Below are 12064 nucleotides of genomic sequence, written 5' to 3' on the forward strand. Positions count from 1 at the left end.
AGAGATGTGGTACACATATATAATGGAATATTACTCAGCCTTAAAAAAGAACAAAATAACGCTATTAGCAGCAACATGGATGCAACTAAAAATTATCGTACTAAGTGAAGTAAGTCAGAAAGAGAAAGACAAATGTCATATAATATCACTTACATGTGGTTGTAAAATATGACAAAAATGAATCTATCTACAAAATAGAAATGGACTCACAGACATAGAGAACAGACTTGTGGTAGCCAAGGGGGTGGGATAAGGGAAAGATTGACTGGAAGTTGGGCTTTAGAAGATGCAAACTATTACACTTAGAATGGATAAGGAATGAGGTCCTACTGTATAGCACAGGAAACTATATTCAATATCCTGTGATATACCATAATGGAAAAGAATATAAAAAAAGAATGTCTAGGGAGTTCCCTTCATGGCTCAGCAGGTTATGAACCCAACTATTAACCATGAAGATGCAGGTTCAATTCCTGGCCTTGCTCAGTGGGTTAAGGATCCAGTGTTGCCATGAGCTGTTGGTGGAGGTTGGCAGCTGCAGCTCTGATTTGACTCCTAGCCTGGGATTTTCCTTTTTAGGCTGCAAATGCAGCCCTAAAAAGCAAAAATATATATATAGATAAATATATATATATATATATTATATATTATATATAAAAATATATATAATATATATATATATATATATATATATATATGTATATTTATATATATATATTGCTATTCAGCAGAAATTAACTCAACATTGTAAATCAACTATACTAATAAAAGAAATGCTTGTTCATGGAAGAATGGAAAATCAATCAAAGAAAAAGAACTGTTACTTATCAGGACTAATAGCTTGCTCATCAATATATGTGTCAAGACCACTACCTCAGTGTGTCTACCAATCCAAAGCTATTTTAATAATGATGTTGATGATAATGATATACTGACCAATCTCAACTAGTTTTCCACTTGCAAGACCACCTTAAAACTACCCAGCCAAGACCCTGAAACTCTACAAAATCTCTGACATAATTTCTTATTTTGAGACATTATTAGGATTCTATCGAGGTGGTGTTTTTTTTGTTCCTGGTCCACAGATTTTATTTGGAGGAAATGACAGTCAATATTGTTCTGTTATAAATTAGCTTTGACATCCTACTAGATGTCAAATATAGTTAGAATATAATTTCCTCTCTGGTATTCCAATGAAGTTACTGCAGCAACATTGCTTCTAAGATAGTATATGAAGACTTGATGAGGGATGCTGGATAGATGAGAGCATCAGTTAAGTGTTTTGCCTTTTGTAGACATAATTTTATCAAATAACATGGGGTAATAGCTGGTGGCAGAGAGAGAATCAAGATTTTGAGTAGTGGTGGGAGGAAAGTTTCCTCCATCTGCCAAAGTAAACAGTTCATTCTCTGAACCATGCTAAGCTCTCCTGCATTTCTGCAAAGGAGCTGGAGAAATTGTTTATGTAAGGTTACTCAACATTTCTCTATGACTCCTCACTGCTCTCATGATAAAGTCCAACTTATGGTTTTTGATGCTCTTTATAGTCTGACATCTGCTTACTGCTCCATTTTATCTTATGCACCCCCCACCCCTGCTTATATTTTTCTATCCACACCAATTCATTTGTAGACACACTGGGTATTTGGTTATCTCAGGACCTTTGCACATACTGTCCTCACTGACTAGAACAAGTTTGTCCACATTTAACAGTTAATGCCACATTTCTTTCCTATCTCAGCTCAATTATTACTTGTTCTGGGCATAACAATCCAAACTTTTAAGCCTGTCCTAGCTCCCCTTTTACTTAGCCACACACATGGTGAGGTTTGTGATTTCCCTATTCTAGTTCTTATACTGTATGATAATTAGAGTTTACCTAGCTGTCTCCCATCCCCTCCATACAGTAAGCTCTTGAGAGAGAGGTTATATATTTAGATATTTTTTACATCTAGCATACTGCCTAACAGATATGTAATAAATATTTTTGAGCAAATGAATAAACACTTGCTCTGCTGCCTTCAGTGATCCCCTGAAATTTTAACTCTTCTTATCCACCAGTCTCTCTGCTGTGTTGGTCTCAAGCCCACTTCCTGTTGGATACCATGCCTGATGTGAAGCTTTTGAAAGTTTAATTTCACACTTTGGTTTTGTCGTAGTGAAGCAGGTTTTTTTTTTTTTTTTTTTTTTTTTTTTTTTTCCCTCCATTGATTTTCTCTCTCAGAGGGATACTTAAATTCTAGCTGGTCATAGGACTTTGGACCAGGAGTTAAGTAGCAAATTTTAAAGCTGTGGGCACTGCCACCAATCAATTTCATGTGCCCTCCCTCATTTAATTTTTGTTCCCTTGTTACACACATTTCACTTTTACAGACTGGAATCTCTTTTTCCCAAATTTTTCATCCTATGTGGAGCTCATTCCTTAGGAGGCAACGTTGCCCCAGCAACCTTGCTCCATGACATGGGCGCACTAGTTCCTTTGGTCTTCAGTCTTGTGCTCTCTGCCACTGCTCCCCCCACCCTTCTCCTTTCCATTCAAGGGGTTACTTTCCATTAAACTATTGTGATTCCCTAAATTTCTCCAAGCCATCAGGGTCATTGAGGCATGGTCCTCTGTATTTCCAGAGCGTCAGTAATCTGTTAGACTCTAACACAAGGATGTGAAGGAAGCTGAACAGACAGGATATTACGGGGCAGGATCAATAGCTAAGTTGCCCATCATCTTGGGATGACTGCATGGAGCAGTAATATCCTGATGCAGAAGTACCGATTGTTGAGGTTTGAGGAGGAACGACAAGCCCACTCACTCCAAAATAGCATGCTTGCCAGCTGTCAAATTCCTAATGATCACTGTTCAAAGGCCACCGTTAACTAAAAATCTTTCAAAAAATATAAATATCACAGGAGAAGATACACAACTTGATATTTAGGGTGCCTACTATAACTTTAGTGGAGTTAGCTTTATAAAGAGTCCAGATGTCAGATCCAGCTCTGGGGAATTGAACCACAGTGCAGAGCTCTGGAGAGGAGAGCTCTGCAGACAAATTTCATGTACTTTGATGCAAAGGCAAATTTCAGATGCAGAGGCTCTGCAATTTATGATGACTCTCGATCCCCATTCAGGACCCCATTCAGGACCTCAGACCTCTCTCAAAGGGTTCCTTCTTCCCTCTAGTGTCTGTGAGAGATTCACTAGGAATTCCTGTATCAGTTCCCTTTCTATCATTTCAATCATTTCTTCATCTCTTCAGTTCCAAAGCCATACCTGGCTTTGGGAATCCTCATCTCCACTCTGCCTAAGGCTATGGCTGATGTATCTGCTGATTGCTTCCTGCAGTCCTGGGAACTCTGACTTCTGTTGTATTTATGTTTCAGCACCACGCTAGACTGTGGTGCAGCACAGCCAAGGCAAGGGTTTAACATTTGATGAGGCTTTAGAAACAGCTGTGGGATAGAGAAGGAACCACAGCCCAGGGAGCAACTTATAATTGTTCTCAGGACCCCTAGACTTGGCTCCATCCTTTTTTTCTGTGTCAAATATTACTAGTGTCTCTCGTATTTTGTTCTCTCTATTGGGGCAACCAGAATGAACTTTTAGCCCCCTGGCAGTTGGGTGAGGCCACAAGGTTAATTCTGGTCAATGGCTTGTGAATGGAAGCAAGGTCACCTCAGGGTGTGAGAGGTCCCAGGCAAAATTTATTTTGTAAGGCCCCTGTCTATATAAACAACTTGATCTGAACATGTATTACACAATCCATGGGGTCATGGAAGATATAGTTATTTATTAAAGAAGATTTAGATTCCCCTTGAAGGATTAAACTGTAGCCCACCAGATCCTTGGGGTAGAGCCTCACGCCTGTCCACTTGCATCTCTCACAAGCATCCTGTCTCAATAAATCTATCTCTTGCGTATCAAAAAAAAAAAAGATTTAGAATAGTGGTTATAGAAGAGATACTTGCGTATTTGATCATTGCTGTTTGCAGGCAACATCCTAAATGCTTTACTTATATCAACTCATGCAGTCATCCTTATACCACCTCATGTCACAGGCACTATGGTTTTTACTATGTCTATTAGAAAGAACTGAGGTACAGAGAGGCTAACTACTTTGTTCAAAGTCATGGAGCTACTAAATGTTTGACTTAGTTTCAGTAAGGGAGGTCTGATTTCAGAGTCTCTTAACCACTTTACTCAGCCTCTGCTTATTCTGATAACATGAACCTGAGGCACATGCCTCACTTTTTCCTTTTTTTTCCTTCCTTCCTTCCTTTCTTTCTTTCTTTCTTTCTTTCTTTCTTTCTTTCTTTCTTTCTTTCTTTCTTTCTTTCTTCCTTCCTTCCTTCCTTCCTTCCTTCCTTCCTTCCTTCCTTCTTTTCTTCTTTCCTTCCTTCCTTCCTCCTCCTTTCCTTCCTTCTTTCTTTCCTTCTTCTCTCTCTCCCTTCCTCCCTCCCTCTCTCTTTCCTTTTCTTCCATCCTCCCTCCCTCGTTCCTCCCTCTATTCTTTCTTTCTTTCCTTCATTCTCTCTCTCCTTTCCTCCCTCCCCCCTCCTTTCCTTCCTTCCTTCTTTCCTCCCTTCCTTCCCTTCTTTCTTTCAATAGTTGTGCATCTAGAACGAGTTCACGATCAGAGATAAAGCCTGGGCCATCATCATGTGGTCTTTTAGAACTTAGTTTCAGAATTCTCAAGAATGCAGGCACACAGATTTCCTCAGAAGCAATGAGTGAATAATGGTTTTTTTGAGCCTAATAAATCTTTATCACAGGAAGTGCTCAAATCTCCCTTCACGTATTCAGGAGCTATTTACTGAGGACCATCTCTGTGCCAAGCAGCATCCAAATACTAGTGAACAAGTCGTCCCCGCCCCAAAGGAGGGAGCTCACCATGTCAGAAACACCACTGCCAAGTTTGGACAACTCCTACCATCCAGGTTTAAGATGCTCTGCCACAGTTGATAATTTTCTTGAATTGCCCACCTTCTGTTCATGCCTACTTAAAAAAAAAATTTTTTTTTTTAATAGCCGCACCCATGGCACATGGCATTTCCTGGGCCAGAGATTGAAACTGAGCCACAGCTGCACAATGCCAGATACTTTAATATACTGCACTAGGCCAGGGGTCGAACCTATACCTCCACAGTGACCCAAGCTGCTGCAGTTGGATTCTTAACCCACTAGGCCATGATGGAAACTCCCTGTGCTTTTTTTTTGGTGTGTGTGTGGGGGCAAGGGGGGGCTGCATCAGCAGCATTTGGAGGTTCCCGTGCTAGGGGTTGAATTGGAGCTGTAGCTCAGGCAGAGAACTAGAACACAAACCAAAAAGAAGCACAATCCTAAAGCAGCAACTTAGAGTTTACACCCAACCCTGGGAAGTCAGTTACCTCAGCCAATGAGTCTCAGAGCCTGGCATCAAATTCCTTCTGGCTAAGACTGGCGTGTGATCTTCTGGAGAACGTTCTGGAGACCCATGAACTTTTCGGCCTCCCTGGGCAGGGGCCTTTGTCACCTGGAGGTGAGCTTCCTGTGGAGTTAATTGGGTGCCATCTCAGCAGCTGAAGGACAGGAGCCACAGAGGACACTGTGGACCCCTGTCTTCATGGAGCATTTCTCTTCAAACCACAGACATGTCCTAAGTGCTACCTGCCTGGCACTGTGCTAGGCATGGCTCACACAGCAATGAATAAGATGTGGACACTGCCTTCACGGAACACACAATCAAGCGGGTTGTCCATCCTCATGAATGAGAGTTATGATGCAAAGGGGTGCATGCACTGGGGTAGCAGGGTTATTAAGGATGTCAGAGGAAGGGTGCTTCTCCTTCAGAGGGAAGTTGGGGGTGCAGATTGAGAACAGAAACAACTCCTGCAAATCTTCAGATGAGGCTATACTGTATTGTAATGTTATCTCATTTCCAAGTTGTGCCTCCAAGCTGATGTGGCCTTGAGGAAAGCATCTGTCACATGTGAATGTATAGTCTTTTGATTTGTGATTTCTAAAGAGCCAGTGTACACATCTTTCAGGGTTTTTTTGTAATCGCATGGGGTGCCATCCTTTCTCTGCTTGCTTGCTGCCGAGAGTGCCAGCCGGCGTGCTTCTGATTTAAGCAGAGAAGTGCTGTCAACCTCACAGGCCCTCTTCACTGAAAATAGGTCTTTGGTGAAAAGCAGGCAATGTAAAATAGGCCCTCATTTGATCCTTATCTATTGATAGAAATGTTGTCTATTTATTTTCAAGTGTTTTGCATCACCAGCATATTTAAAGCACTGACTCTTAAATATGCTTCAAGGAAAGTAAAACTGCATGATAAAAAGACCAGAGAAATTAAAAAAGCTGGATAAGCTTGTGACCGGTAGTGACTACACAGAATTCAGATGATTCTCTTTGCAGGATATGGGAAAGCTTTTCCTTCCTAAGAGGGAGTGGTTGGGGAAGCGGGAGGGGAAGTATTTATTTGTGAGAAATTAGCCTTTCATGAATTGAAGAATAGACAAGAGGCATAATTCTAGCAAGCGGAAATTGGGTGACGGTGGGCAGACGAGATGGCAGGGAGGATCTTGACATGGAGATCAAGGCCACAGCAGTTCACGCTTTGTGAAAAAATAGGGGTTCAAGTGGAGCTCACTGGTTAAGAGGATGAAGACTCTAGAATTAGACAGAAACATGTGAAATTCCTGGCTCTATTTTCGATTTCATTGATGGGTGCCAAGTTATTTAAGCTTAGTTATTTAAAAAGATGTAAATATTCAATAAGATTTTTTGAAGTTGGATAATCATTCTTATTGCATTGGGTTGGGTAATGATTCAAGGAGACAATGAACCCAGCCTGGCACCTAGTAAGTGCTGAACAAAGAGGAGCACTTTACTCTTTATGATGTTGATGATCATCCCTATTATTAATTGAATACAGACGTCTTAGTGCTTGGGCTGAGAGAGGGGTGTATTAGAAATATTTTACATGCTTACGCCAAGGAGCTTATGTCAAAGGAAGAAGCATGTAAGTGTTCTTGCCCAGGGAAAATGGCAGATAGGAACTTTTTCTTGCTAAGCTAGATCTTGAAAGAATGTGAGGCTAGAGCTGCAGCAACCATTTTGTTGCCATGAGGAAAAAGCCTAGAATATCCAGGAATAGCCCTGAGGAGCCGGGGCGAGTAAAGGTGACACAGTGAAAGAAAAGTCAATAGATAGAGGGACTCACTCCAGATAATATCATTTGATTGGTGAGTTGGGCCATGCCTAACATTTTCACTACCCCTGGGTTTTCTCTTCTTGAGCCAATCATTTTTGAGTTTGAGCTTCTCTGAGGTTTTTTTTTTTTTTTTTTTTTTTTTTTTTTTTTGATAACTTGCACTAATAGAGTCCATATAAGAAAATGATGGTCACATCTTTTACTTTTTGGTAGAAAAAAGAGTATTTGCTACCCTCTTTTCCTGACTTGGATGTAGCCATGAGGCTTGGAACTGTATTAGCTGTCTATCAACCATGAGGCAAAAATCTTGAGGGAAAGACTAAGACAAACTCTGGTGTCCCTGTCCCAACCTTATGGAGTCAGAACTAATGCCATCCTGACTTCCTGTGTACGTTTGCTAGGGCTGCCATACAAAGTAACAGACTGGGAGGCTTAAACAGTAGAAATTTATTTTCTCACAGTTCTGGAGGTTAGAAGTCCAAACGCAAGGCTTTGGCGAGGATTGGTTTCTTCCAAGGCCTCTCTCCTTGACTTGGAGATAGCCGCCTTGTTTTTCACTGGGTCTTCATTCTGTGTACTCCTGTGTTCTGCTCGCCTCTTCTTATAAGAACACCAGTCACACTGGATTGGAATCCACCCTAATGACCTCATTTCAATGTAAAGACCTTATCTCCAAATACAGTTACATTCTGAGGCACGAGGGAGGAGGTCAGACCTTCAACATATGAATTTGTGGGGAAAACAATTTAGCCCATGACACTTTTATTATAGAAAAGCAACATCTAAAATAGTAATCATATTTTGGATTATGTTATTAGTATTTTAGCAGCTAAATGAAATCGTTAAAAAAACCTGCTGGAAGAGGTTGTTTTAATGTCTCTTTTTGCAAATAATATTTCTTTTGGCATATTAGGAGCTAGGCTATGATCTCATGTTAAAACTCATAATTTTTGAGAGAAAGACATTTGTAGACAAAAATGCTTTGCTCCTGAGTTCAAAGAACACAGATTATATTTCTTTCATTTTTATTTAAAGACTTTTTTTCCCCCCCAGAACTCAGGAAATAAATTTAGGGCTTTCACAGCTTAGAGAGACCACAGGAGGAGGAGAAATTTTTAAAAAGCAATAATGGAATAGGCTTTAAAAGGGCAGGATCCCATTCTGACAGTTGGAATTAATGGGGATTAATGATAGCTCCTGCCAATACGAGAGCTCTTTTAGACTCCTGAATTCCAGAAATATATAAAATAAAATAGCTACCCCTGCTTCTCTCAAGACTATATAGCTACATTCAATTCTAAAACTTGAGCTGGTAACTGCCAACACTGACGTTTTCAACTGCATGGTGGACAGACTGCGTTTTTGGAAACTTGAGGAGCATTTGAGCAGGCAGAACAACTACATCTCTCCAGGGAATGAAAACCCAATATAAGGTGCATTCTAGGTTTGTTGGGGGAAACGATGAGAGAGATACATGTCTAAGTGCTGAAAAGAAAAGTCAGGTTTTAAAATATTGACCATGACTTGTTTTCTGATGGTTTCTAATTTCTCAAAGGGGTACTCATATTTGAAATGAGATTTGAGTAGTAGAGAAAAGCATGGTGTTGGAAAATTATTCATACAGAGACAAAGCCTTAATGAATTTTTTCTTCCAAGATTTAATATAAGGCTAGATCCCATATCTCTACATGGTTTGCATGCTTATGTCTTTTTAGTGGAATTTTAGCTTGAATAGGAACTCTGGGGGAGAGGGCTGGACCAGAATAGAACCAAAACAGCTTTTTCACCAACCGCATTTTGTCCAACAGAGGGCACTTGGAGCTCACACATAAATAGTAGCAGCAGCAGCAGGCAGCAGCAACAGCCTTTAAAATATCTCTTTCATTGCCATGGTGATTCTTAATTAACACATAACATCAGTTTTCATTGACACCAATAAAATGAGGTGACTTTGACCTTGATTAATAAAATGTGTAATCATTTTGGAAATATCGAGAGTTAGAAACTTGTTAGATATTTCTTCTTGGTGATTACACTGGCCTGTAATCAATAAAAACAAAATCTAAATTGCAGATTGCCCCAGCTCCATCTCCAGGGTAAAAATTTTCTTTCTTCTTAAAAGTAAAATTGAATATACATTTGTGACAGTTTAAGGACAAGAAAGTAACAGATTAAATAACATTTTTATTACTATGTGAGGAGTACTGAATTTACTCATACTTCTCAGTCTACAATAAACAAGTTTCAGACACAGGGGAAATGCTATTGATATATTCTTAAAATTCTACTTTAAAATTTTCAGGGTCCAGATCAAGAAGCCAAATGAAGAAAATGAAATTCTCACTTGCTTCGGTTTCCACATGAAAAACCTTTAATTTACCTCTAGAGGGCACTCTTCATTCTCTGATCTTTCTGAGGTCTTCAGCACAGCAGGGCTGTCCTTCAAATGGAAGTAAATGCATTTACTAACATTAGTGATTTGTTTGTGAATAATCAGAAGCACCCTGATTCTGGGCAGATATTTTCCCCCTTAATGGTCCTGTTGATTGTGATGCAAAGTTCTTGACTGCCTCAGATGTAAACTGGAAGAATTCAGCAAATCCCAATTGCCAGTGCAACTATACATAAAATGTGTTTCACCGTCACAAACTTTTTATTTCCATAAAATAAACAGAGTAAAAAATTAAGAAACTTTATGCTTCTCCTGTGATGTTTTATAGAAGCAATTACGCATATTGATCACTTTGGTGGTACTGTATTTTTGCGTTATGTTTCACAGCACAAAGCCAAATAGTTCTTTGGTTTCTTTTTCTCTCTCTTTCTCTCTCTCTTTCTTTATTTTCTAGAATGGTGAGTACATAATTGATCTCATGAAAATTCTAGTCATTGCACTAATTTCCTGGAGTTGGTCTAGTGTATCCCTAACTCTGAGGGTTTATAAGTCTGGTGGATGAGATTGTTATTTGAAAAAAATTTACTCTTCCCTCTTCCCAACAGGAGAAAAGACTTCCCACTTCATCATGCTGAGCCTGGTCAATGGAATGTGAGAAGTCCCTATACCACTTTCAAGAAAAGGCTTTAAATGTGATTTAATACCTTTTGCTCCTCATTTCTGCCTCAAGAATGCCTGTATAATGCATAGTGGCTGCCCTGCCAGCCTGGGTCCCTGATGTGAAAATAACGTGCATGAAACAGAGCCAAAGTATTCAGAGCAGAGTGGCACTTGCTGACATATAAAGTCAGCAAGAAATGTGTTTGTTTTGCTAGCTACTGTAGTTTTGGGGTTGCTTTTTGTGCAGCAAGCTAAATAATATAAAAATTGATATGAGGAATGGGGTGCTGGTGTATGAAAATAAAAATAGGTGGCAACTGCTTCCAGATAAAGCTGCAGGTGGTAAAAAAAAAAAAGTGGTTGAGGGAAACTGACATGAGTGATGATCAGTGTAATCTAAGTTTTTTTCCCGCAGAACCAATAGCCTACCTGATGAACTTATAGCTTTGGCTGGAAAGGTATTTAAACGGAATAGTCCTAGAGTGAGTTAGTTTTGTTAGCTGCATTTGATAGGATGTTTAACAAATGAAATGAATCCAGAAAATAACTAGCTTGTTCACAGGATAGGATGAAAGAGAAAATAGCCTCAAATTATCAGACGTCAGGGTGGAAAAAAATGGGACTGTTTTTCATCTTTAACTGGTAAAAGAAATTGAGAAATACTTTGAGCCAAAACCACTGATTAAGACCCAGGCTGAGATGAAATTACGGGAGTGGCCGCAATTCCCAGAGACAGGATTCTGTAAGAGCTAGTCTGGAGGAAAACTTATGCCCTCTGTGGTGGAGGCTGTTGCACATGGAAATGGAATCCAATTCTAGTTCTGTGAAAAATGTCATGGGTAATTTGATAGGGATTGCATTGAATCTGTAGATTGCTTTGGATAGTTATGGCCATTTTTACAATATTAATTTTTCCAATCTAGGAACATGGAATATCTTTCCATATCTTTACATCTTCTTAATTTCCTTGATTAATGTTTTATAGTTCTCGGCATATAAGTCCTTTACCTCCTTGGTCAGGTGTATTCCCAGGTATTTGATTTTTTTGGGGTGCAATTTTAAAAGGTATTGTATTTCTGTATTCCTTTTCTAATATTTCATTGTTAGTATACAGAAATGCGACTGATTTCTGAATGTTAACCTTATATCCTGATACTTTGCTGAATTTGTTGATCAGTTCAAGTGGTTTTTGGGTTGAGTCCTTAGGGTTTTCTATATATAGTATCATGTCATCTTCATACGGTAACAGTTTTATCTCTTCTCTTCCTATTTGGATGCCTTTTATTTCTTTTGTCTAATTGCTGTGGCTAGGACTTCCAATACTATGTTGAATAGCAGTGGTGAGAGTGGGCATCCTTGTCATGTTCCAGATTTTAGTGAGAAGGCTTTCAATTTTTCTCCATTGAGTATTGTATTTGCTGTGGGTTTGTCATAAACGGCTTTGATTATGTTCAGGAATGTTCCCCTATACCCACTTTGGTGAGAGTTTTTATCATGAATGGATTTTGGACTTTGTCAAATGCTTTTTCTGCATCTATTGAGATGATCATATCGTTTTTGACTTTTCTTTTGTTAATGTGGTGTATGACATTCATTGATTGATTGATTGACTCCAATACACGAATAGCTAACATAGCTAACAAGATTTTTGAAAGAATTTTACTTCCAAATTAAAAGAGATGGTGAGGGAGTTACCATTGTGGCTCAGTGGGTTATGAACTGACTAGTATTCCATGAGGATGTAGGTTTGATCCCTGGCCTCACTCAGTGGGTTGAAGGATCTGGCATTGCCATGAGCTGTGGCATAGCCTGGCAGCTGCAGCCCTGG

General features: G+C 39.5%; 1 long non-coding RNA gene across 1 annotated transcript in view; it reads left to right on the top strand.

The window, feature by feature from the left end:
- Positions 1 to 9875, top strand: part of LOC110255420 — a 28746-nt gene extending 18871 nt beyond the window's left edge. Inside the window, exon 2 of the long non-coding RNA XR_002335594.1 lies at positions 9487 to 9875. This is a non-coding gene — a long non-coding RNA (uncharacterized LOC110255420). The remainder of the gene's footprint in view (positions 1 to 9486) is intronic.

This window comes from Sus scrofa, chromosome 9, assembly GCF_000003025.6.
Source record: "Sus scrofa isolate TJ Tabasco breed Duroc chromosome 9, Sscrofa11.1, whole genome shotgun sequence".
NCBI lineage: Eukaryota > Metazoa > Chordata > Mammalia > Artiodactyla > Suidae > Sus > Sus scrofa.